The sequence below is a fragment of the Mycteria americana genome, chromosome 1 (assembly GCF_035582795.1).
Source record: "Mycteria americana isolate JAX WOST 10 ecotype Jacksonville Zoo and Gardens chromosome 1, USCA_MyAme_1.0, whole genome shotgun sequence".
Lineage (NCBI taxonomy): Eukaryota > Metazoa > Chordata > Aves > Ciconiiformes > Ciconiidae > Mycteria > Mycteria americana.
The window spans coordinates 82,087,831-82,112,827 of NC_134365.1; the positions used below are offsets into that span (position 1 = coordinate 82,087,831).

The window sequence follows — 24,997 nt, forward strand, 5'->3', positions numbered from 1 at the left end:
TTGTCTGGAGAGCCCTGTTAACTTGAATGGCAAAGAAGTCCCTTTTTTTTTTCCCCACGGAGGCATATCAAGAACACTTGACCACCTGCGTAGATCTGATTGCAGGACTGGGATCTCAGTTCAGCTACTTGTATTTACATTTTTACTGAAATGAAGGTTCATTATTTCACATTCCAGAGTTTTCAAATTCCTGTCAAGTATATAACCATCTGATAGGTATATCAGTCTGTAATCACTTCAGACCAGTTACAAGACTTCCTCAGTTAAAGAAAAAAAAGCTTTGTAGACAGGGAAGAAAGAAATATTTTTACCATTCCTTTAAAACTTCTGAGGAATTATCATCTGGGACACAATCAGAAACAAACTCTAGTTTTCTTCTTGAGAATCTAAATTGGTTATGCTGACACATAAAATCAAGTGTTGTGACTGTTACCGTTTGTGTTGTACCATATGGAGAGGATTATATATTGTCTATTATATAGGATTCTATTATATGTTTCTGCTTTCCCGTATGTGCTTAAAGCAGAAGAAAGAACCACAGACTTTTCAGGTAGTTAACCTGTGCCAGTCAATCTGTTGATCTTTCAACCCATATATTTCTTGTTCCATAACAATAAGCATAATTACTGGAGTGAATTGTGGCTGGTATAGATGGTAGTTATTACACACTGAGTTTAATATCAAGAAAAAACCATACAGATGAAAAGTAATGCCAAAGTAATTCACCCTAAGAAATACACAAATAAATACTACACAATCTTTTCCCTTTGACCCAATTCCGATTCAGATTGCCTCCCTATGCGAGACTGTACTTGTCCCAAATAAACAAAATCCATGCCATATGCAATAAACACGTGGAAGAAAACCTACCTCAACTGAAGGAAACTAAGAGTATGCTGAAAGCTATTTCACTAAATAAATAATGTCTCAATTATGCCTATTAGCATCAAAGGAGAAAGCAAATTACTAGACAATTTTAAAACCACCTGACATTATTTTGTTGTCATTTTAGCAAGGAAAGCAAGCAACACCCTTACAAAAGACGTTTAGTATACAACTAAATACAAAGAAACAATTTAGAGTGGCTTTTAAAGACATCTGATATAGTGTATCAAAAAATTTTTGTTTGCAATGCAGTTTGGGTCTATTTCTATTGTTTTATAAGTAATAATCAAGCATAGTGGCTTTTCATCCATTGAGGGTCCTCTTTGGCTTTATCACAATAAGAATGATAAGACCTTTATAGGTGTAGATACATTCCCTGAAGACCAGTTTATTATGTGTTTCCACTAGTGTTAAGCAGGAGTATTTTAGCATCTATGCTTTCTAGAAAATACAGGCATTTAGTAGGCAACATTGCTAAATGACAAATTTAGCTCTCTTGACCTCTCTATTCTGTCCATATTCCTCCTACTTGTCTATCTCCCTGTCTTCTCTTTATCTTTTATTTTACCTCTGAGCTATACTCAAGATCCACTGGAATTTAAATGGGAAAAACACAGTACCTCTTCACAACAGCTGAGTGCATTCAAGCAAACTGAATGAGCCTTCCTTACCCCAAAAATATGGAACAAAGAAACTTGAAAATGGCCATGTGGTCAGGATTTCTAGCCAGGAGCTTTTGAAATGCTAGGCAAACAAATGCAATATCTAATGCCAGAGCTGGTGTTGCATCACAAGTCATTGGGAAGCTATTTAGGGCTTTTTTTCACTATTTGTTGTTAGAAGAATGGCATTTACTGTAGCATCTTCATGCATGCAAGCACACATAAACTCATCCTTTTTTTATTATCCTAATATTTCTATCATTCACTGTATGATTGAAAATTTCCTGGAAGGATAAATCTGGACTTAGGGAGGTGCCTTTTGTGGGTTCCAAAAATTTCTGTTTACATTTGGTTGATTTATAATTGTGGAACAGGCATTTTTCAGCCCACAGTTTGAATAGTATAGGAGGTTTGGGGTTTTTTTAGGGGGGGATTGGAAACATGTCAAAACCCTTCTGTGCTACTTTCAGTAGCACTAAATATGCCCTATTGTGATGTTTCACATCCCCATCTTAGCAGAGTCCAGACTCTGTGGCTACATGAAAAACGGCCCCTCCATTTGCTTCTGTGCATATGCACTGCGGAGTGCTGACAAGTATTCAGCAGTAGAGATGCCACTGAGTTTCCATCTTGCTGTGTGAGTGGAAGAGTGATGAGAGAAGTAGGCTAAGCTGGCACTTGGACTCGGAAACCTCTTAAGAGGTTAGTGGTGCTGCCTGCCTATCTCACCTCAACAAGCTGAGAGGCAAGAATGAGAATTTTACAGATGTATCTTCCGAGGAAAAACCTTTTTGCTGGGCTACATTGCCCAGAGTGAACAGAACAGCTGTTTGAAGGTGCTGAGAAGTATGGAATGGTCGAAACAGTCCCAGAAGAGGCAGGTTAGTAGGGAAAGTCCAGATGAGGTGTTCAGAAGCACATAATAAATTGTGAAGCCATGTAATAAATATTATTTAGTGCATGGTTCTGCAGTTTATCTTATGATTCTAAGCTTACCGAGAGGATAACGCCATCCATATATTTATGCATATGCTGTATATAATATTTACATAGACATATAAAATACTTCTGTAAATTGAACCCTGTTTATACATAAATAACCTGCTGTGTTTTGAAATACTCCTGAGTTTTTTGGTATTATTAGTATAAAGATAACAGCGGAATGAATAAATGTTCCTCAGCATTGGAATAGCTTCATCTTTGGCTGTTTACAACTTTTGCACACTTGTATAAACCAGCTAGTTTCAAGTTTAAAAGGAAATCGTATCAATGACTGAGAAAAATCAAAACAGATGCTCATTACATTTGTCTAAGATAAAATTAACTGAACCTGTCATATTTTGCGGGCAATTCTTCTAACATCTGCAGAACAAAGCAAATACACTTAATTCACTACAGCCTTCAGTTTATAGGTCAAATATGGCCTCTCAGGGCTATTGTGTTTATGTTTAAAAAGCTTAAAGTAAGTTTGAAAACAAAAAAGATGGAAATGTTTATTTTTGTGGCCTGAGATAATCATCCTTCCTGAGTTTCAGTTATTCTAATTTAAGGTTTACACTTGGATGGAATAACCAGACTCGGCACAAATAATTCATATGCAGCTGGATGGGGGAAAGGGAATTCATGCAGGGAATTAATGAATTCAACTGTTACCTCCTGAGACTGGAGACGAACCTCTGTCTTAAATAGATCTGTCTCTCAGAAGAAAGACATGCCTATGTGTCTCCAGTTCAGAGAAGGCATCTGTCTTCATTGCTGTACAGTTTGGCTTGATTGGAGAAATTGATATTTCTGCCATACAAGAGAAAGGTATGCTGGCAGATCCGTAACAATGCCCACTGTTAGTCTTCATGTCTCAAATTTTCTAAGCAATAGAATAGCTCAAATGTTTATCTCTTATGAGGTGTCTAACCACTCCCTCCCACCCCCATACCAAATTTGGGGTGGTATCCCTGTGGCTGAGTTCACACAGGGAACTTGAAAACACTGAGATGAAACAACAAAAGGTGAAACCTTGAATTCAGCAAGGCTTTCCATACAGCCTCCCATAGCAGGCTTGTTAGTAAACTGCAGCAGAAGGGACTGGAAATATAGACTACAAGGTGGGTGAAAATCTGCCGGGACTGTTATGCTCGAAGGGCAGCCGTGAGAGGTTTGAAGATCAACTGGTGGCTGGTTACTGGCACTGATATTGTTTCACATCTTCATCAACAACCAGGCTGACAGGATGGAGTGCGCCCACAGAAAGTCCATAGATGGCACCAAACTGGAGGAGTGGGTAACGTGCTGGAGGGGAGGGCTGCCACTCAGCACCATGTCAACAGGCTGGAGAAAATGGTGGACAGAAACCTCATGAAGCCCAACAAAAGCAAATGCAGACACTTGCACGTGGGACAGGATAACTCCATGCCTCAGTACAGTCTGGGACTCAATGGCTGGAAAGCTGCTCTGCAGAGAAGGTCTGGGATGTCCCAGTGGTGAGTAAGTCGAACCTGAGTCAGCAGCGTGTCCTTGTGATTATGAAGGCCAAACACAGCCAGGGCTGTATTAGTAAGAGTGCTGCCAGTGGTCCAACAGAAGCAATTTCTTCCTTCTGCCTAGCCCTTGTGAGGCTGCTCCTGCAGTACCGTGTCCTGTTATGGGCTTCACGTGCAAGACAGATGTTGGCATACTGCAGTGAGTCCATGGAGCACATGGTGTATGAGAGGGGCTCTGAGAGCTGCAATTGTTCACCTTGGAGAAGAAAAGGCTAAGTGGAGGATGGGAGGGAATCTTGTTGTCTTTAATTACCCAAAGGAGGATTATAGAGAAAACACAACTAGGCTCTTCTCAAATTTGCAAAGTGAAATGCAAAGGATTGCATTAAAAATAGACATAGACATAAAAATGTATTCACCTGAGAGAAGTGCAACACTGGAAAAAGTACCTAGGGAGGCTGTTGGATCTCCCTAGATTTTCAAAACTCAGTTAGACCCAACAGCCAGTGAGATCAGACTGAGTCAGATCCAACAGTCAGATCCAACTGGATCTCACTGGATACCCTGAGCAACTGGATCTAGCTTCAAAACAGGCTCTGCTTTGAGCAGGAGGTTAGCCCAGAGACTTCCAAAGGTTCCTTCCAACCTCAGCTGTCCTATGACTCTATGGAACTAGCCCTGGGTTACTGCTGCATAGTTCTTTGGGAATTCCCCACCTCCTCTTCTTTATCTTCACAGCTCCTAAATTTGGAATCTTCCTTTCTCCCCTCTCTCACAGTTAAAACAACCTCACATTTGGAGAGGGCAAATACAACTCAAGAGATTAGAAGGCAGGTATTTCATGCACCATTCAGATCCTAGAAATGGGAGCTATATCTATGACTTCTTTATTCACAATATCTAACTATTCACAGACTGTTACTACATCAAGACTTTATCCAGTCCTACACTCTATATAGTTTTTTTTTAATCTTTCATAAAATAGTTCCTTCAAATCTGTAATCACATGGACAAGATTGTGCTTTGTTGTTTTGGGGGAAGGAAGGAGGTTGCTGTAAAGAATATAATCAATGCAAGACTGCTTTGTGAGGCATGGATATCCTTGGGGGAAATCCAGAGAGAGTGAGAAGAGAGGTGGCTCTGATTTGGCTTATCTTTTGAGTCAATTTGCGGAGCTAATCCCATTATAGTTTGACAAACCAGCTGCACATGAAGAACAGTCAGAGCAGTGAATTTGTAATTCCCATGTGTGCCTGGAAACTTGGGAGGGAATCCCCCTCCCAGGGTGGTAAGGCAGCACCTAACAGGAGTCCTCTAAACAGCTTTTGCTGTTATTGTCCACACTTCCTTTCACTGTGTCATCATTTGCAGGAATGTCAAGGAATTATGTGTGTGCTAATAATGTGGAAGTTGATGATTTAACTTGCTGCTGAATCTGCTTGGCTAAACTCTTTTGCCTTACTGCCTTACCTCTGAGGTGGAGTAGTACCACTCATGGGCAGAGATTTTTAGGACTAGGACCTGTCCATAAACCCTTAACATATGTGAAGCTGAATAGATCTTTAAGGACTTTTATTTTGAAAGAAATATCAATAATTTTTTAAAAATTGTTTTGCATGAGGTAGATTCCTAATATGAAATAAGTGTAAATAAAATCATTCTTTAAGTACAATCTATGCTAGGTATGGGATATTGTTCCATTTTTATGGTACTCAGTTCTGAAACAGAATGGTTGGGGTATATTAAACACACAGGCCTTCAGGGCTCTTTTCAGGTAATTAGACACATAACTTAAATCCATAAAAGTGCTTTCTTGGAACCATTGTTGCTAAAGGGGTGACACAATTTACTTTTGTGCTTGGCATGAGTCCTTGAAGCAATATATACCGTTTTATTTCAGGACATATAAACTACACATTATTGTCAACAGTAGAAACAATTATAACGAGACTTGCTTATTCATATTAACCCATAATATCATTATAGAATGATTTGAGTTTAAAGCTAAGAATACTAAAAAAAAACCATTTTATTTTTATACAGAATCCATAATAAATACTGCCACAAAAATCTCTGCAGAGAGTCAATAGAGAGATTTAATAGGGAAGGGCAAATTTATGTGTGCAACCAGTAATACCAGGTTTGCTATATACTACGGTTTGAGAGGGAATGGAAGAATATCAGTTATTTATAAGAGAGGAAAGGACATCTTCTGTTTACAAAGTTGTAGTTAGGCCTACCAGTTGAAAGCTTTTACCACAGCTTCTGGAGATGTATGTCAACTTCCCCCTGTTGGAATGAACATAAGCAACAATTTTTCAGGAATGAGTGTGCCTCACTTCTCTCTGAGTCCATGTGACTAGAAGGTCACATTTCAAGATAAAGCAAGGAGGATTTTCCAATGTTACGCTTTTGAACCAGCATTTTTATAAACTCTGAACTGTACCTTGTAAATGGCAATGCTCAAGTTCATGTCACATCCAAGTGCAGAGAGATCTTGACTTCTAACTAGTTGCAGACCAGTTACACTAGCACTTGGCCATTACTTATTTATTGTAAACAACTTGACTTTTCTTTCCTAAGGCAGGTAAATAAGGGCAGGCATCTGATTCACATCAGTTTTCTGGAAGCTCATGAAACCATTGCAAAGACGCTGAGTACTGCACACTTAAAAGAAGAGATCTGAAGTATTTCAGATTTGGACAATCCGATTTAGAATGTCAATCTAATTTAGAAACCAGCAGTGGGATCAGGAATTCAAGGAGGAAAGGAATCAAAAACAGCATTTAAAGGCACCTATTAGAAAAGACCAGAGAGCTTTCACCCCTGTTTTGATACTTCCTTTCTCATATCAAGCACTGCTTCACAACTATTTGGGAGCCTACAAGAAGTTATTCAAGTTCTAGTCCAAGGTTGTCTGTACCATAAATAAAATGATCCATGCTGAAATCAGCTAGTTTCTCCACAGGCAGCTTCAGAGAAAATAACAATTTAATGAGCAAGGGGAATAAATGACCCTCTTACTCTTTGGATGTGGTCTGTCATGGCAAATTTCAGGTGCATTGTCAAAATGATGGTGAGGGAGTGTGTGCTTCTGCTCCCTGTGTCACACAGCTCCTGTGAACAAATCGATATGTTCACTATTAAGACTTCTCAGATTGTCTTCTTTCACTGGGAATCAGCTTAATTTTTCTTTAGAGAAAACCATGGAAATATAAGTGCTTAAATTGCCAATCTCTGTTCCCTAAAGTGGATAGTATTGCTGAAAGATTCTCCCTAAGGCACTCCGAGGCACAGTCCCACTGTTTCTCTGCTCAAGGGATATCTGTCACTCAGGAAAAACATAGTCTGAGCCTGTTGCTACTGCTGTGCCGGAGTGCTTCAGCCCATTGTTAACGAAAAGTCTTCTACCACTGCAAATGGAGTGCTTTTTCCAAGGCTCCTGGCAAACAATGAAAAGCTGATTTGAAATACTAAAATCCTTGCATACAGGTGTCACCTGAAAGGAAGACAGCAGAAATAAGTCATGAAAGGAAGAAGAACCAGAGTCAAGGCAGAAACAGGAAACTGAACAAATGAAGCAGGAATCAGAAAGCACCTAAGTCTGGTGTCAAAAGGCAAAGTCTGAAAGTATGGGAGGAGCCAAAAGCTACAGATGAAGGCTTGAAGCACCAGCTAGCTAGGGAACAATGTGGGCTGCTCCAAAGGTTACCTGTGGTTAGGCTGTGGTTACCAAAGCTCAAGCTGAAAAGAGCAGTCCTTTGATCCTGGCTAATGAACTCCAGCTAGTGAGAACTGAGGCCAAACTCAGATACCTGAAAGCAAGCCACAGTAGGGGGGGCTCCTAGCTTAAGGGCATAGCTTAATCCAGCATTGGAGGTAAACTGCAGAATCTGAGAGGCTAGGTCAATGGCTAGACAGTTGCACTGTGCTTTGGTGCAGTATTCTGTTCAAGTATTTTGCTATTCTGTTTCTCCAGTAAGAACCAGATATTGAAGAGAATGTGAATACCAGTTCAGTACTCCCCATCCAACACGTCATGGAAAGGACTTTGTTCCTTTCCATGGACTTTGGATCAGGTTCATGAGGCCTTTAGGAGCTCAGTTTGTCGGGTAATCGTGAATGTATGTTAGCTTTTGTAAAAAGAAAAGCAGAATCATAGATCTCACTGATCTAGGAGGAGTCATTTTCTTTCTTATCCTACAGGTACATCCTCTACTTTGACAGACTGACTGCTGCTGTTTTGCAAAGGTCTTGAGAAATTGAATGAAAGGAAGTAAGCATTAGACAGGGTAATTTTCCTGCGATGAATTAGGGCTGGGCATTCATTTGTTCCTTTGAGAAATCTTTGATCTGGTTTTATAACTTAGTTGTCCTTGATGGGAAAAAAACAGCCTTTGTCAGGTACTCATGAGTGGGATAATACCTGTACCTTAAGTTGCTTACCTACTTCCAGTAGGCTTAATGATCATCTGTCTTCCTCAGACTCCTGAGAACTTCTATAATGTGCCATAAGGGGGAAAAGAAGGGAGCAACAACAGTATAGATAAGCACTTTAGGCTATGTTATAAACTTTGTGGTAATTTGGACTGCTGCATTTACAGCTAAGTTCTACCAGATGACACATACAGAATGAATCATAACATGCCTGAGTCTGCACACCCTTCTGACTGCAGTGAGCTCAGGGCAAGCAGGGGCAAAGGGATTAAGTACTCTGTTGTCTTCTTCCTCAAGAAGCCAAATCAAGGACCTGCCTCTTGCTTTTTGGATCTCTGGTTTTTGCCACAGCTTGCTCCAGTCCAAAAGTTCAGTGTCAGTAGTTTTATATATATTTACTTATATAAGTATTACATATATATTTATACACACACTCTCTTTTATATAAACAATATATACATACTAACTTCCATGGTTTCAACATTGTTTGCATATGTCAGTGTTATAAGGAGCATCACCATATGACTGCAAGGGAATGGCTGCCATTGCTACAAGTAAGCTGCTGGTGAAAGCTGCCTCTTTCCTTCCCAAAAGCTTACGTCACAAAATGATAGCAAGGAAGCCAAAGCTCAGTAGACTTTTCTGATGACATTGTTGCCCTTTCACTGACCTCTTTGCTGTACTTGAGCGACTGGCAGCGCTAAGCTATTAAGAAACAGGGCGTGCACGTTGCACCCAAAAATCTTTCATAAACACCCATCTATCATAGCTTCTTAGGAGGAAAATGTATTTTTGCCATTGCTCCTGGCATCTTGGAACAACACTGCACACCATTTGGTTCTCTGACCTTATCAGCTGGGTCTAGCTGCATGTAGAGCTTAGCAAAAACAAAACACGGTTCAGTCTAGAGCATTTCCCATGGGCTCTTTTCTTTTTTTTCTCTTTGTGAATTGTTACTGACAACGTTCTTCCATGAGTAAACGCTTTCAGCATTCCTACGGTCTCATTCAGCTTTTTCCTGTAGGTCTTGTTGAGACAGGAGGGTGAAAATAAACACACTTCCGGTGGGTGAATGGATGTCTTGGAAATTTGTAGTAGAATGTAAGAGATTTCTTTTTTCTTCTTCCCTGTTTTCAGTCGTGGCTAGACTTCTGTTGCATATGTAGCAGTTGTCTTCTGCATAAGGAGAGGACATTAGTGTTCAAAAGTCACATTTTATTTCACAGTCTACAGCACACACTTCGAATATTATTTTGAAAACACAAACTTCAGTCTTTTGAGTTACACCAAACCTAAACGAGAGCCTGGGAAGAAGGAGTCTTGTTCTCTTCAGCTGGAAAAAAGCACTGGGGTGAAAAGCTGAAGTCTTGATCTTAGCAAAAGTACATTATGCACCCTCTGAAGGAGCTCCTTCCCCGTTCTGCCTCTCCCCCCTTGCTACCGCCAGCTGCCATAGGATGATGATTGCAATGGGCAATTACAACTTCTCATGGAGAAGGAAAGGGTAATTCAAAGAATTCAGTGAGCTCAGTTTATACCCTCATATACTCCCAGTAAGGCCTGCCTGGGGCCGTTTTGCAAGGACTAACTTAGTCTAGCCCAGTGACAGCTGTTTCTTTCATCATCTGTTTTTTATATGTTACATTTCTATTTAACATTGCTCTCTGTCAGGTCTAATCACTCTTTTCTTTTGAGGGACTGCTTTCTGAAAGGGGCTAAAGAATTTATTCTCCAGGCTAAAAAAAAACCTGCATTGAAAGAGCTAGAGAGAAGTATATTACCCTGAAAGCAAATTTTGTTTTGGCTTTAATGCCTGGAAATGGGGTAGCAGAAATGGAGGTAAATACCTTATTGGAATCAGTCATTAGCCTCTCCACTTCCCCTCTTACAAGTAGACAGAAAGCTTGAGGCAAGTCCCTGGCAGCAGTTGCAAAGCTGGGTGGGGATTCCCTTCTACAGCAGAAAGAGCAATTATTCACTGTCATTACTTGATCCTTTTTAATTAGCCTTTGGACATCTATTTTACAACTCAGTTTCTCTCCAATGGCTTGAAGTAGTTTTGGGGTCATGTGAGTGCCACTGTTCTTCCTCTCTTTTCTGTTCCTCTGAAAGCCCACCGTCTCCCACACAGAGGATCATCAACCAGTAAGGATGGAATAATTCTCTAAAACCAGAAAAAGTTAACCCTAATGACATATGTACGAAATTCTAAGATAAAAATTTCGTGCTGAAATTGCAGGTCAGTACTTGAGCAGATTAGATTCATATGTAAGACTTTCTAGCTGTTCAATACTATTCAATTCTGTACCAACAGATATACTCAATTTCTATACCAACAGAAAAACAGGAAAGTTGAGGAGAAAAACAAGAGGCTAGGAAATCTTCTGAGGAGAGAAGTCAGTAGGGGTGGAGGTAGAAGAAGATAAGAATCTAGGGCAAGGTTTTGCTAAGGTTTGATATATTAGTTTTATTTGTAAAGGCAGGCTAATTTTGTGTCAGAATGACCCAGAATTACAGAGACTTTTCCATCTATGTACTAAGGGGCTATATTTCATGCAATTTTTATGTATTAGAGGTCTTGTATCTCATTTCACTACCTCCTCCCACATAAAATAAGCTTTATGCAGATAAATGCTTGAGATTTCTGGATTGGTCTATGTTTTCAAAGGTCTGACAATGCATTAATCATTAAAAGAAGGTAATGATCTTTCATAACAGTTTTTCTACATCATCATTCAGAAGAAGTCCCAGTAAACTTCACAGATCTGACCTAATTAAAACCAGCATCAAACACATGCCTCTTCAGTTTTGATTCAAAAACCAAATCAGGTTCTGATTTCCGAATATAAATAGGAAGCTGATTCCATAATCATGAAGCATAAATACGAAAGGTTCCAGCTGCCAAACGTTTTCAATTTATATTTAGGACAAGCTAATAAATCAGACTCTGACCTCAAAGTATAACTGGAAATATAAAATGAAAGTAAATTGTAAGGATATTCTGGAGTAATGTGAAGAACCAGATAGGTAAACAAAAATACTTTAAAAATATCAGTATAAAATATTACTGCTAACCGATTAAAAGTTTTCAGCTCCAGGGTGTTTTACTCCAAGACCTTTCCAAACTTTTTTTTTTGCTTTACAGTAAAACAGCTGTATTTACTTATGCAATCTAGCAGGCTACAGTATTGTATCAGTAAATTAACTGAAACTGTTTGCAGGGTACCAGTTTTGAGAGTTTTCTTAAACCAGCACACAAAGGTTTGAAGTCTAAATGCTACTGATAGCGTCTGTGCCAAGTGGTCACAAACCGCATCTAGAGACCTGTCCTAACAGTGTCATTATAAAAATTGCAGAGTCATCCTTTATGGATGGCATCTTCTGTGATCTCTCTACGTCCTATGCCAGAAGCAGGTTTTTAATGTATTATTTAAGAATTAATTTCCAATCTTAGCTGAGGCTAGCAGAGTATCTTCATCTAGAGCTTCCTTGTGGTCATTCTTGTATCTCAGATGTAGAACTCACCCTTGTTTTTTGATTGTTCACTGACAATGAAAAAAGTCTTCCTCTTTAACTTACTTCATTTTTCCTTTACAGTTCTCCAAAGAGAAGGAAGACTTGCTTGCCAAATATTGCTGTCAGTCTGACATAACTGTGAGCTTGATCACATGAAAACTGAGTGTGTTTCTCTTTTCAATTGATTAAATGAATACAGACTTCTTTAATAGAGCAGTCAGCATAACTTATCCATAAACTCAGCATGGAGCACTGTGTTCACCATGCTCTAAATTACTGACAAACAGCTTATGGTTTGTCACTTTTGGCAATCTCTGTACAGAAAAAAGGCCAGTCTTAAGCTGAAATAAAAATAGGTGCTTTAACCAGGACTTGGAAACAACTGGTAGGAAGAGAGGTTGTGCAAATATGTATCAAAAATGTTCAGCTTTTCATTTCTCACTTTACTAGATTTAGTTTTATACATCATCATAACTGCCCTTTCCAGTCAAGTTACCATCTGTAAAAAATGCAACCTAAACAATGTTAAGATTTTGCATCATGTAATTAGATAACATTTCTAACATATTGAGTCAATGCTGGGCATTTGTGAAATAGAATGGTAGCTAAAGGAGTGAGGAAGGTGAACTTGGAATATCCTGACTCTGTTATCTTACTCTCATAAATCTCCCTGTCTCAGGTGACACAGACCTTAGAGTGTTTTTTCCACCTCTCCACCTTCTGGCAGCTTTTTGAAAATTGACAATTGTGATTTTTTTTTAGAAAAGTGTTTTGTTTTGACTTTCTGCAAACACCTAGTATGAAAAAAAATAAAATCATGACCAATAATTTTAACTATTTGGACAGATGTATGGTTCCATTTCCATAACTCTCAGGTCTTGCAGCTTCCAGAGAAGCCCTCATAGAACCAGGATGTCAGCTTGCTATGCATTTTACAAACTTCTAGGAAAAGGTACATCTTCATGCAAAGTGATTACATACTTCTCAGCTCCATCTCCTCTAAGATGATCTAGATGAACAGGTCTTCATGGCAGCACAAAACTCTGCTGAGATTAGTCGAGCCACAGCTGGGCACATGGAACCATCTACTTTAAGTAGTTCACTGAATCATAACCTAAATGGCAGCGAGCAGCAAAAACAAAGGGTGGAAAAAAGCAGTAGTAACGACTGGCATATGTATACGGTTTGTGCATGGTTTTGCTGTATAATGTAAGAAAGAGCCATCTGAGAATCCATGGGTGGTATCTGACTCTTCAATGGCAGCTAATGTATCTGTTGGTTAAAATTATGATGCTCTAGCAAAGCCATGTAAGGATTAAAGATTAGAATAGCAGAAGAGTGACAGATCAGAATTCAGCAGGTTCTTTATATACTAGACATACCTTAAAAAGCCAAAATATTCTTGACCTGATTAAATCTGATCTCTAAAAAGCATTGAAAATCTGCATGGCATAAAACTGCCCCAAGAATAATGTTTCTGGAAAGTCTTGTCTCTACTTAAGTAGAATATAGATTCAGGGCAGGATTACTGATTTCATTTTTCTTAGTTTATTTAAAGAAATTACTGTAGAAGTTATTATAAACACTGCCTTTCAGTTTCTGTGACCATATGACCAGGATTAAGAAGCATTATCTACCCTAGAACATCAGCTGGCGTTGTAGTGTATCTAGCCATTAGCTGATATAAGGAGCTCACAGACTGGATGAAGTACTTCACTGGCCGACATTTACAGCTGCATTGAGGATGCAAGCTGACAGATGAGGAAATCAGAGCCAAGATAGGACCAGGAAAGGTCTTCAGTATTTCTGCTAGCGTCTTTGCCGCCTTTAAATCCAGAGAAACTCTTTTGCAGGTACGAGTGCCCTTTCAGCATTTAGATGCATACCAGAAAGCTGTGGATTTCTGAGGATAAGGGGTCTACAAAAGCCATCTTTTTCTACCTTATGGTTTACTTTTGACCTACCAGTAGCTGTAGATTCGAAGTTCTCTTCCTGCATTGGGAATATACAGCCTAACATGTAAAAGGCTGTAATATTTCAAGAATCTGAATAGTGCAGTAATATTTGCAAAATGCTTCCTCTTTCAGAAGCTCCTATGATCCTGAAATGTGCCATAGTGCCAAATCACAAATGGTAATTACCTAATTTTGCTACTGTTCTTCATAATGAACTGGACTTTATACCATTTAGTACAACTTGTCCATCCAGTCACAAAGAAATCACTTTCTGTACCGTCATCCCTGATTCCAGAATAGTACAATGTCTTTGCTTTTTAAAACCTTTGCTTCCATCTAGCCCTCACATATGTTAATAAAACACTTCTTGCCATAGAAATACATTCTTTGCTTATGACACAACGAATGAGAAGAAAAGCTCCATAACTGATCCTTACATCATCTATTTTTAAAGCATTTTATAGATACTAATAGAGTGTTATAGGTGTCATCCAAATTTTAGTGACATAAGTGAAAAAACTCCCACCATTTCAGTGACTTCAGTGAGTTTTGGATGTTATATGAGTAACGTTCATTGCATAAATCTGGACAGCTTTCATTCAGAGAGCATTTTTAGATTTCAAACTTTACTTTCTTCCAGTAATCGTTTTTGTAGTTGTTTCTGTTTCATGTAGAATTTTCATGTTTAGTTTCTGATCCAAATCAGAATAAAGTCAAACAGCTTTGATAATTTCATGACATTGATAATATTTGTCAATGTCTGATGTGTGGAACTACTACACATCAAGAAACCAATGTAGTCCAGGATTCAGACACTGGAGAGATTAAAATTATGACTCCATAGTTTCCCTATTTTGTGTAAGACATTGCATTTCACTCACAGATGAAAGTCAGATTTTTTAATACTATGTATATATAATTCTTCTATAGAAATATGTGTGTATATATATAAATGACTACATCAGAAATATAGAGAATACAAGCACATGATCACTCGACTTATTAATTTAAATTTGCTTATTTTGATAATCTATTATAGATTAGTTAATAGAGATTCAAAAAAAGGCAGAAGCACAAATGAGGAAAAAAATCCAGATTAATTTTGGAGTTAACTGATTTTATTTAAATAGAATAGTTGTTTGCTAAACAGTTTTCAAATTATTTTAATTGTAAAAGTTATTCTAACAAACATTGTGTCTCTTTTGCAGACGCAGATTCTCCTAGCGTCTCTCTAAAGGTAACCATTCAGTCATTAGTTAACTTGGTAGAAATACTTACTTCAGGTTAGTCCAGGTAGAAGAAACCTAACATGGATCTAGGCATATCATGCTCTGAACTGAAACCTTGAAAGAGTCATGGATCAAAATCAGATTATGTAGGACAAATGAAGCTGCCACAGGGTTGATACTAGAGTCAACCTCTAAATGCCTTCAGGGCACTGGGCCTCTGACAACAGCTTCAGTGCCATTGAGAAATATAGCAACCAAAGGGTTTAAAAGGAGAGAATTTTGTGATTCCTATGGGCACTTTCTTAGCACTACTGATGCTTTCAGGAGAAGACTGGTCATAGAAAGACTTCAGCATTGGCAGCTATGGTAGATCTTCAAAAGGATCCAATTTCCTGTTGCTGAATTCCATATAAAGCTTTCTGGGTTTTTTTTTTTTTTTTTTTTTTTCTGTTTCTTTGCTTTGTTTTAGTTTGTTTGTTTGTTTGTTTGTTTGTTTTAATTCTGAGCCAAACCTATTAAAATTTGGCATTGGTTCTTCTATGTATGATGCACATGGAAGTTCAGAGCATTGCTACATCTGCTTAATTTGTTATGCAAATGAGCATTCACAAGTAGTAAGTACTTAGCTCTTTGCAGGTAACTGTTTAGTTATGTCTTGTTTGGAAACAAGGCTTTCCCTTTTATCCAACAACTGAAGCACACAAATCATGAAGGGGGAAAAGTTTTATTTGGTGTTTGTCATTTTTCTGCTTTATGTTTTATTTCTGATAGTGTTTTATTTCTGATAGATTTCCTCTTCTTCAAAATCTCCATTAGCTTTTACATACTGGGCTACTTGGTTCAACTAACCTGCTTCTTAGAGCAGAGTCATCATGGGTGACATCATGAGGTACCTTACTTTATTTATCAGGCTTCAATATTCCTAGAGAGGGAAGCCGTTAAAGGAAATGAGATGAAGAAGGGCGTGGCAAAATAAAAATGTGTTTCTCTGTGGTGAGTTGACCGTGGCTGGCTGCCAGACGCCCATCCAGCTGCTCTCTCACTACCCATCCTCAACGGACAGGGGGAGTAAATAAGACGAAAAAGCTCATGAGTCAAGATAAATACAGGGAGGGCACTTCCCAGCTATCATCAATAGGAAAAACTGAGTTGACTTGGAGAAAATTAATTTAATTTATTGCAAATAAAAATCGAGTTGGATGGCAAGAAACAAAGGCAAAAATGAAAACACCTCCTTCCCCCCCCCTTTTTTTTCCCCCAGGCTCAACTTCACTCCTTCAATCCCCACCCCTCACCCCCCAGGGTGGTGCAAGGGGATGGGAAGTCGGGGGTTATGGGGCCAATCCATAACAGTTCCTTTCTGTGGTTCCTTCTTCTTCTTCACACTTTTCCCCTGTGGGTCCTCTCCACAGGCTGTAGTCCTTCAGGATAAACCTGCACCAGTATGATGTCCTCCACAGGATGCAGTGTGGATATCTGCTCCGATATGGTCCTCTCTGTTGGCTGCAGGGAAAATCTGCTCCACTGTGGTCTCTTCCACAGGCTGCAGGGGAATCTCTGATCCTGTGCCTAGAGCACCTCCTCCTCCTCCTTCTTCTCTGACCTTGATATTCACATGGTTGTTTCTTACACTTATTTTCCTCACTCCTCACACTGCTGTGAGTGAATTTTGGCCTTTTAAAAATATGTTTTCCCAGAGGTGCCACCAGCTTGGCTGATGGGCTCAGCTGTGTACTGTGGTGGGCAGCCCCTGGCCTCTTTGCACAGAGACCACACCTGCAGCTCCCCTGCTGCCAAGACCTTGCCATGTAAACCCAATGCAATTATAAAGACAAGGAAAGCTCACTGTAGCTTAGAAAAGGTGATGCTCCTCACTCAGTCCCAGTTTTTCCTACTTGCAAGTTACACATGGGAAGCTTCCTTCCAAGCCAGAGGTTACAAGCTGCCCTTACAATGCACTTCCCCATTCCTCTGGATCACTCATGTATTGCTCTACAAGTGAAGTACCAGAAGGAGAGAGGCAGGAAGGCATAAGCCAACAGAGACCTTTGGGAGGGTGGTCATTAGACATTGTCACAGCCCAAGAAACTTCCAGCCAGAATTGTTACATGAATCTTCTTTTTGCTGTTCATTAATATTCAGGAAAGTGAGAAAATCTGGTTGAAAATCTCATGAGAATCAAATACTATGGGGAGAGGGACACCACGAACTGACTCTCTGCTCACCTGACTTTCCTCGTATACCTCCAAATAAAAAATGGAGCCATGTGAGACCACAGTGGATGTCTCTGATCACACCTCAGACTCTCTTTAGGCAGAAACAGCAATCCTGCTATGCGCAAAAAGGGTGTAACAGACAGAACTGCTTTCTAAAGACTGACCTTAATCTTCTGTAGCCATTTAAAGCATCCAGGTAAGAATAGTGAAGGCACCTATGCTTGTTATGACTCCTGTCATCTTGCTTCTCTGAATGGAGTTAAATATATTGTGCAACAGCTGTGACGAGGTTGTTGTGCATCCTCTTACCTTGCTTCAGATTCTTTTTCAGGTACTTGTTTTCCCCTTTCATACCTCCTCCTGCTTCATCTCTTCTCAGCTGTGGCTTCTTCTGGAGGCTTTCCTCATGTCTCCACTTTACAACTTGGTCCAGCTGTTTCCTGGGTTCTTTTACCTGGTATTGTCCTTGTTTTGTGCTCTGGATCCTTCACAGGCATTATTCTTCTCTTGCTCTTATTTGATTACTTTCTGGCAAATCTTTCCTCTTTTCCAGCCCTTATCACTGTGCCTTCCAGCCTCCACTACCTGCTTGGCTTGGCAGTGGCAGTGACAGCAGTAGATGAAAAACAGGCATCAGACATACTTACCCCTATATGGTATCCCTTGTGTGATGGTCATGATGTTCATCCCACCCTTGCTGTGGACTAGTCAGCATATGTGTTTACCCTGGCCAGTTGGTCTAAAAAGAAAACAAAAACAAACCCCAGGCACTGTAAATCAGATTAATACAATAGGAGTGTTTCTAATCTTGTTTATGTCAGTTGTACAAAATTGACGTAAGTGTGGTCACTCCTGGTTTACCTGGTTGTTTGTGCAATTTGAGTAAATAGCTATGAAAATGAACTGTCATGGAAGAATAAGGTGAGCTTGGGCTTAACTCCTGGCTCCATTATTACACCAGTATAATGCCTCTGAAATCAGTGGCATTGCTCTAGCATAAAAATGTAGTAAGCTGTGGGGAATGAAATCCTGTTTTGTTGCCTCTGAGAATTTTCGGAGTCTGCCTGATATGGCATGAGTCAAAAATATTTTGTTATTCACTGCTTTTTCTAATTATCAGATTTGTCTCCAGTCCATTTTGTGGTGTTGGCCAGGCACTTGATCTGAGTCAAATTTTCCATACAATCCACACTGCTTTATGTTTCAGTGTTTTTTTTCTTCTGCCTTAAAACCAGAACAGAAGAGTTGGCTAAGCATGTACAAACCTGCCTGATGAAAAAACTTGTTTTTCCTTTTCCCTCACCCCTTCTTTTCCATTTAACGTTAGTACAAAGATGAAACACAGTTTAAGTAGCATAGTGGTTAGAATTATGAATTGGGGAAAGTGATTAGCAGATCATCAATCTGTTCACTTGCCAGTCGACCACTTCATCCACACAAGTCATCTTAATTAAAGAAGCCAATCTCTTGGAAATAGCATTAATTTTTGTAATAAGGAACTGTGGTATATGTCTGATATTGTTTTGAGAACACTTGTTTCAGCATCCCTTTACCGCTGGGGTTAGCCTATGGAGAGTTATTTAGGGTTGGAAAACATCTCTAGTTGCATAAAAGTGTATGAGAAACACAAACAACTGGAATAAATAAGTAACAAATCCTCCTATTCCTCATCACTGAGTGGTCTCATCACTTGGCCCAGGATCCTACTTATATTCTTCCCATTATGTACGTGATGCTGGCATTGTTTTCCCCACCCATTTTTGCATTTGGAGGAAGGATGTTCACTTTTGCAGTTTAGGTGAAATTTCATGTGCAAGTTGCTTGCTGTCCATTTTATGCACTACAGTCTGGATCCATAACAGACAATTTGGTGGAAGAAGGGGATTACTTGGTATGGGTAACAGGATAGTTTCACTGACTTTTCGGAGCATGGGCTAGACCTAAGATGCAGCATAGCAAGTATTGATGCAGACAACCCTGAATAGCACCTACTGAAGAGCACAGCCATAGTCACGTGGCTCCTAGGCTTGCTATGTTGTCTTGCCTAGTGAAAAAAACCTACTTTGTTTTACAAGTCATGGCTGAAGGAGCTCCATTGATGAAACTGGAGCTTTTGGACAAAAAAGGAATGGTGTCTTTCCTATACACTATGCTAAAAAATTTCAGTGTTGTTGGCTTCGCTAGAAAATTCCCAGGGGCATTCGCTTTGGATATCAGAGATTATCAGAAGTCTGGCTTAAAACCCCACTGTTCTAAACTGGCTTTTCCTGCAATTTCCAACTTACCAGGAATAAAAGAACCCAGTACCTGCTGTTGCACTTCAGTTCCTTTTATTTTTCTGAGTGTGTCTTGAGTTGCGTGCTGCCTTTGTCTTATCCAGGGTCAAAGACATCAAAGCAACCCAAATGTTTCTGAAGTTGAAAAAAACATTAAACTTCTGGTCCAGGTGGAACCTAATTTTTTTTTCAAGACACCAAATAGATCTGAGTGTTACATCCGGCCTTAAATGCTCTGTTTTAGCTTTACACTTTTGAACTAAAATCTTTTTCTTACCCTGACTGATGTCAGCTGAAAGAAAGTTCCAAGTGAAACGCCCTTTACAGTGCTATTTTAGGGCTGAGGCCATTCTTTCTCTCTTCTCTTCATCTTTCCATTTTCCTGATGCAATCCTCAGTCTGGCCTTGGGCTCACCTCACAGACATTAAAAAACAAAACCAAAAAAAAGTAAAACCAGAGGGACCCTTCAAACCTCAAAATTTTGCTTTCAGAATAGGCTCAGAACCTAGTGATTAGCTTCCTCTGAAATAGCTTTTCTGATTCCCAAGCTTAGAAAAATTGGAATAATTGAAAGGACTGGTGGCAGATATATATCTTTTTTTTTCATTGAGCCTATAACTCAATCTGGCAATGGAGAAGTCTACAAAAGAAACACTGCAGAGAGAGGAAGTAGCTCAGTAAGGCTTGGCAAATACCTTCAAAGAATAACTATTCTTCCAAGTTTGATCACTACAGACACAAGCAAACACATATTAGCGTATTGCCTTATCTAGGATTTTTCTGATGAGCAGAGGGGGTGCTTAGGGGGTACTATCCTACCAAAATGACTCAGTTCTTTTTGCAGCAATTAATCTTCCACATTTGGTTTTACACTGCTTTACAATTGGCCTCACCAAAATGCCAGAAGGTCAGATTGCTTGTCCAAGGTCACCAAATGACTCAGTAGATTAAGTGCAAACTGAACTCAGAGGACCACCCTGCTTTCTAGCTTTTGTTTTACGGATTCAACCTACACAGTTTCTCTGGTATTTCACACATTCCATTAATCCCACTGGCTATCAGCCACAAAGATATTGCAGAAAGATTCAATACATGTAAATGTGTACAGTGATATATAACTTCAAGCTGATGGAAAATACATCAGACAAGCATGATTTAGTTCCTCTGCATTAAAAATACCCTTTAGTCCTGTGGCTCAAAAGTAAAAGAATATGAGAATACTACTTGTGGCTTTCCCTGCATTTATTAAGATTAATAAGATGAATCTTTCATCTTATTTCACTCTTACACTAACCACACATATTCAAAATCCCATGTTTTTGTATCCAACTTCTCAACTTACTCCTATCTGAAAATGAAATTAGTAGCTTGACTGTTATGACTACTCTCCTGTTGATGTCCTCTGGATGCAGAATAGATAAATTCCAAATTTCAGGATAAGGTATTTATTTACAGTTTCCCCATTTGTAAAAAATGAGAGCTAGAGATGTGATGAAGTTCTCAGTCCATCAATAGAGCAAGTAAGGCAAACTTTCATCTAAGAACTTGTTCTCTAGCCAGTGTGAAAGTCTTGTAAAAGTGAGAAATTACCTCATTCTAAAGCACATTGTATTCTGAAGAAATTGGGTTTGGAAATGGAAGAGTTAAGAAGCAGCTACTTGTTATTACATTTCATTAAGGAGCAACAGTAGTAACTGACCCTTGTGAAACTGTATGACAGGATAAAGCCCTATGCTGCTGTAGCAAGGTCTGCAAGGATGTCCCAGAACATTGCAAGGTGGTTAACTAGCAAGAAAAGGACCTTGCTATCATTTCCTTCTTTATGACAGCATCCTTTGACTTCTTAATATAAGCACTAAGTGTCTCCCTGACCTGCCAGTTTGCATAAACTCTCAAAATAGTAATTATATCATTTGGGCTAAAGAAATCTGTCTCCTCTCTGAGGTTCTGTATGTTTCACTTCACACATCCCTCTGCAAAACCAAGTCCAACCTCATCGGTAAGCCTCTTCCTTTCAGAAACTTCAGTGAGAAGCTCCCAAGATTGGGCTTTCTGCTGCCATTTCCAATATTTTAAGCCTTTTTGCTTTGGGTTCTATGTGTTTCTGGAACAGGTACTGGTCAGTTCAGATGTTTTGTGAGCCAGTTTGCTGCTTCATTTCCTTCCATAAGAAATACTCCCATCAGCCAATGGTGGTCATCAGCTTCTGGATACCTATTCACGGAGGTTTTCTTACCTTAGGGTGTCCTTGTTGCATGGTGAGAGGGCAAGGAAAACAGTACAAAAGGCATTTCAAACATTTTGAAGGGAATGAAGGTCGTTACTTGTTAGCCAGAAAAGGGAGTCTCTGTGTGTTGCATGAGTACCCTACGTCTACACAAATGGAATAGATAAGTTGCCAGTAGATGGTGGTCAGGACTGGGAGCAGAGTTCCCAAGTTTTATAGTACCATTAAAATGTGTGTAAATTGTTTCCTTCGATTTATGTCAGCTATTAGTATATAGCATGCCCTCTTGGAAACCCCACTGCTTCCCACATCTCCATGAGGAAACACTGCCATTTCCTCTTCACTGAAAATCTCTGCATATACCCCCCAACTTCATCTGTAAGTCAGATGTGCCTAGAGGACCATAGGCAAAGCTCCAAGGAGGAACAGACTTGCAGAAAATTCTGCTGTAAGTTATGTGATCCTCTTTGCTTATGGATCAAAATGTATGTGCAGAAGTGCTGCGGGAATGTGGTGTGCAGTGAAAGTCCCACTGTCAAAAGTGCACCGGAACTTGTGTGGATCTACCAGGCAACATTGCACCCCTTCATAGCTCTTTGTTGGAGTCATAGAGTACAGCCTACCATGTGATGTCAGTCAATTAAAGAGAGCAAACTTGAGCGTAGTTGCTGTCATGGAGCCCTGGCTAGGAATTCACGAAGTGGGGGCAGAACCTCAATTTTCAGTACTGTGGATCCCAGTTCTCTGCTCCATTCATTCTCTCTGCCCTTTTCTATCCCTTCTGTCCTTTTTAGCAGCTAGGTGGCTTGGGAGACACTTGAGTGATCTTCTGCTTGGTACAAACTTTTCTTTTTAAATGGAGCCAGTTACAAGATGAAAAGGTGAATTACAGTGATTTTCTTTTGCACACGAAAGTGAAAACAACACTTTTTTAGAGATGATCTTTCCAGGACAGCTAAGTAAGAGCTTGTTAGAAACAGCATGGCTGAAAAATAGCCATGTTAGAAGAGCTGGGCTTACCTGCATGTGGAGGTTTCCAGGTTTACTGCGAAGGAGTACCACAGTATTTATCCATTCATGGCTTTATTTGACTCATTTAGGTTTTATTTCTTGGTAGCTCTGGAAAAATGTTTTAATAGCCAAAAAACCTGTACTTAATTAGACACACAAAAGCCAGCAGACAGGAAGCCAATTTCCTCACAGATATACTGTGGTTTATATATTCTGCCCTAATACGAACAAGTCTACTATTATTTTCTGATGCCCTCTTGTTTAAAATGCTCTGAGTAACATGAAAGCTCTTTTTTTGTACACCGATCAAGAAAGAAGACTTGTCAAGATACAGGCATGCTAGACATTTCAGTATTGAATGGTTCCTAACTCCATTTGAAAAAAGCTTCTCTCTGATTTTATTTTGTAGAAGTTTATCTCATTTAAAAGTATTTAAATGTAACTGTAGATATGTGTGTAGGCTTAGGGGCAAAATCTGATAATGACTCTAAACCAGTGCTCCCACCCTGAATTTCATCAGTGTTCTAAGTGGTGGTTTTATTTCCTTGTTACTGGGGGTTAGTCCAAATATCCAATGACTGGAAGCTTTTTAGGACAAGGGCTCTGTGGGCATGAAGTATCTCATGGAAAGGGCCATCAGAGAGCTGCTGTAATAGACTAACTAATGAATAATAATAATATCTGCAGCCAAAACAGGAGGTAAGGTCTTATAAGGGATATTGATTCTCCTCACTTAAATTTAGAAGTTGTGTGGGAAAAGTGAAATTTGTACCCAAAAAAGTGTTTTAGGTTACCTTAGGGCTCTAAGCAAATGTCAGAAAATCGCTGAATTTCACTATTGCTTTTGATTCTGTTCAGAAAGTATTCAGATCTTAGGTAATGAGTGGCGATACAACACCCACCCCCTCCAATCAAAGGAGGAAATTGTTGTGGGTTAGAAACTAGCAGTATTTCTTAAATATTAAATGCAAATTAAGGTATGCAGCATGACTTACATGGCATGACAGCGATAAATAACCTACTCTTACTGTGTTATTGGTCCTTGCTTTTTTTTTTTTTTTTGGGGGGGGGGCGTGTTGGTGTTTTTTTCCCCTATTTGGGCTTGTATTCCTTAGGCTAATTATCAGAATATAATTTGTTATGTCTTTGAATATTCCAAACTTGTTTATTTTTGAAGTCCTTTCTTGTGATTCCACAGACCTTCCCACTCTACTGTGAAGGTTTCTTGCATCCAACATTTGCTCTACTTTTTCTCCTCACTCTATCCTAGCATTACCTCTCTGTTACTACATCCTTTCAGCCTTTATTGTTCTGATTTCACTCTTTCTCCCACAGAGCTGAGATAGAGCGAGTAGTATATTCCATGATCATCATGAAGGGAAAACAAGGACTAAAAAAATCTTGAAGATGAGGCCAGTGTTGACAGTGCTGGAACAGGAACTCTTGAAAACCTGATCCATGCCAGGAGATGTGGAAACAAAGATGAGTCTCTTACCCAGATATCATCCTACTCCATCACGATTATAAACATATCTGAACTAGACCTGGAGTTAAAAATAAAACCCCCTGAAATCACTGCACTGCATTTCTTGTATTGCTTATTAAGAACAATCTCCTTCCTCAAACTAAAATCCCCTATTCAGTATTTCCCACCTGAAATCACAGCCTTAGGTATGTCCAAAGCAAGTCCTCTAGAACATGTGGGACCCCTCTCTATATTCTGTATCCAAATGCACAAATTCATTAATTTGCCAACTGACGTTGCTGTCTATGAGGTAGCCATGTGGCTGGAAAACAGCCAGGACCTGGAGAAGGCCTGTGTTCATGGCCCCTCTGCAAGTCATCCTTTCATTGGGGTAGCCAGTAAGACTAGAACACAAATAATTAGTGAAGGACATACAGTCTTGTGTCTTCTTTCATCTTACACCTGCCTGATGTGGCCAAGGGGAGATCTCTATCAGATACGGAGTAGAAAGGATGTGCATGTGGAAGTGTTCTGGTCTCTCAGTGTTTCTTGCCAGACCCATTTGGGCTAGATGCCATAAATTCTCAGAGAGACTTATTCTTCTTAATATATATTTCTTCAGGCAGGAAAAAAAATAGTT

The 24,997-nt window shown here is 39.4% G+C and overlaps 1 protein-coding gene across 10 annotated transcripts in view; it reads left to right on the top strand.

The window, feature by feature from the left end:
* Positions 1-24,997, top strand: part of CCDC91 (coiled-coil domain containing 91) — a 341,211-nt gene that overhangs the window by 114,966 nt on the left and 201,248 nt on the right. For 6 of the 10 annotated variants that reach the window (XM_075508327.1, XM_075508281.1, XM_075508195.1 and 3 more), the window contains one exon: positions 3,766-4,024. The exons of the other annotated variants lie outside the window; for them this stretch is intronic. The gene's annotated coding sequence lies outside the window, so the exon portion shown is untranslated. The remainder of the gene's footprint in view (positions 1-3,765; positions 4,025-24,997) is intronic. 10 annotated transcript variants of the gene reach the window in all.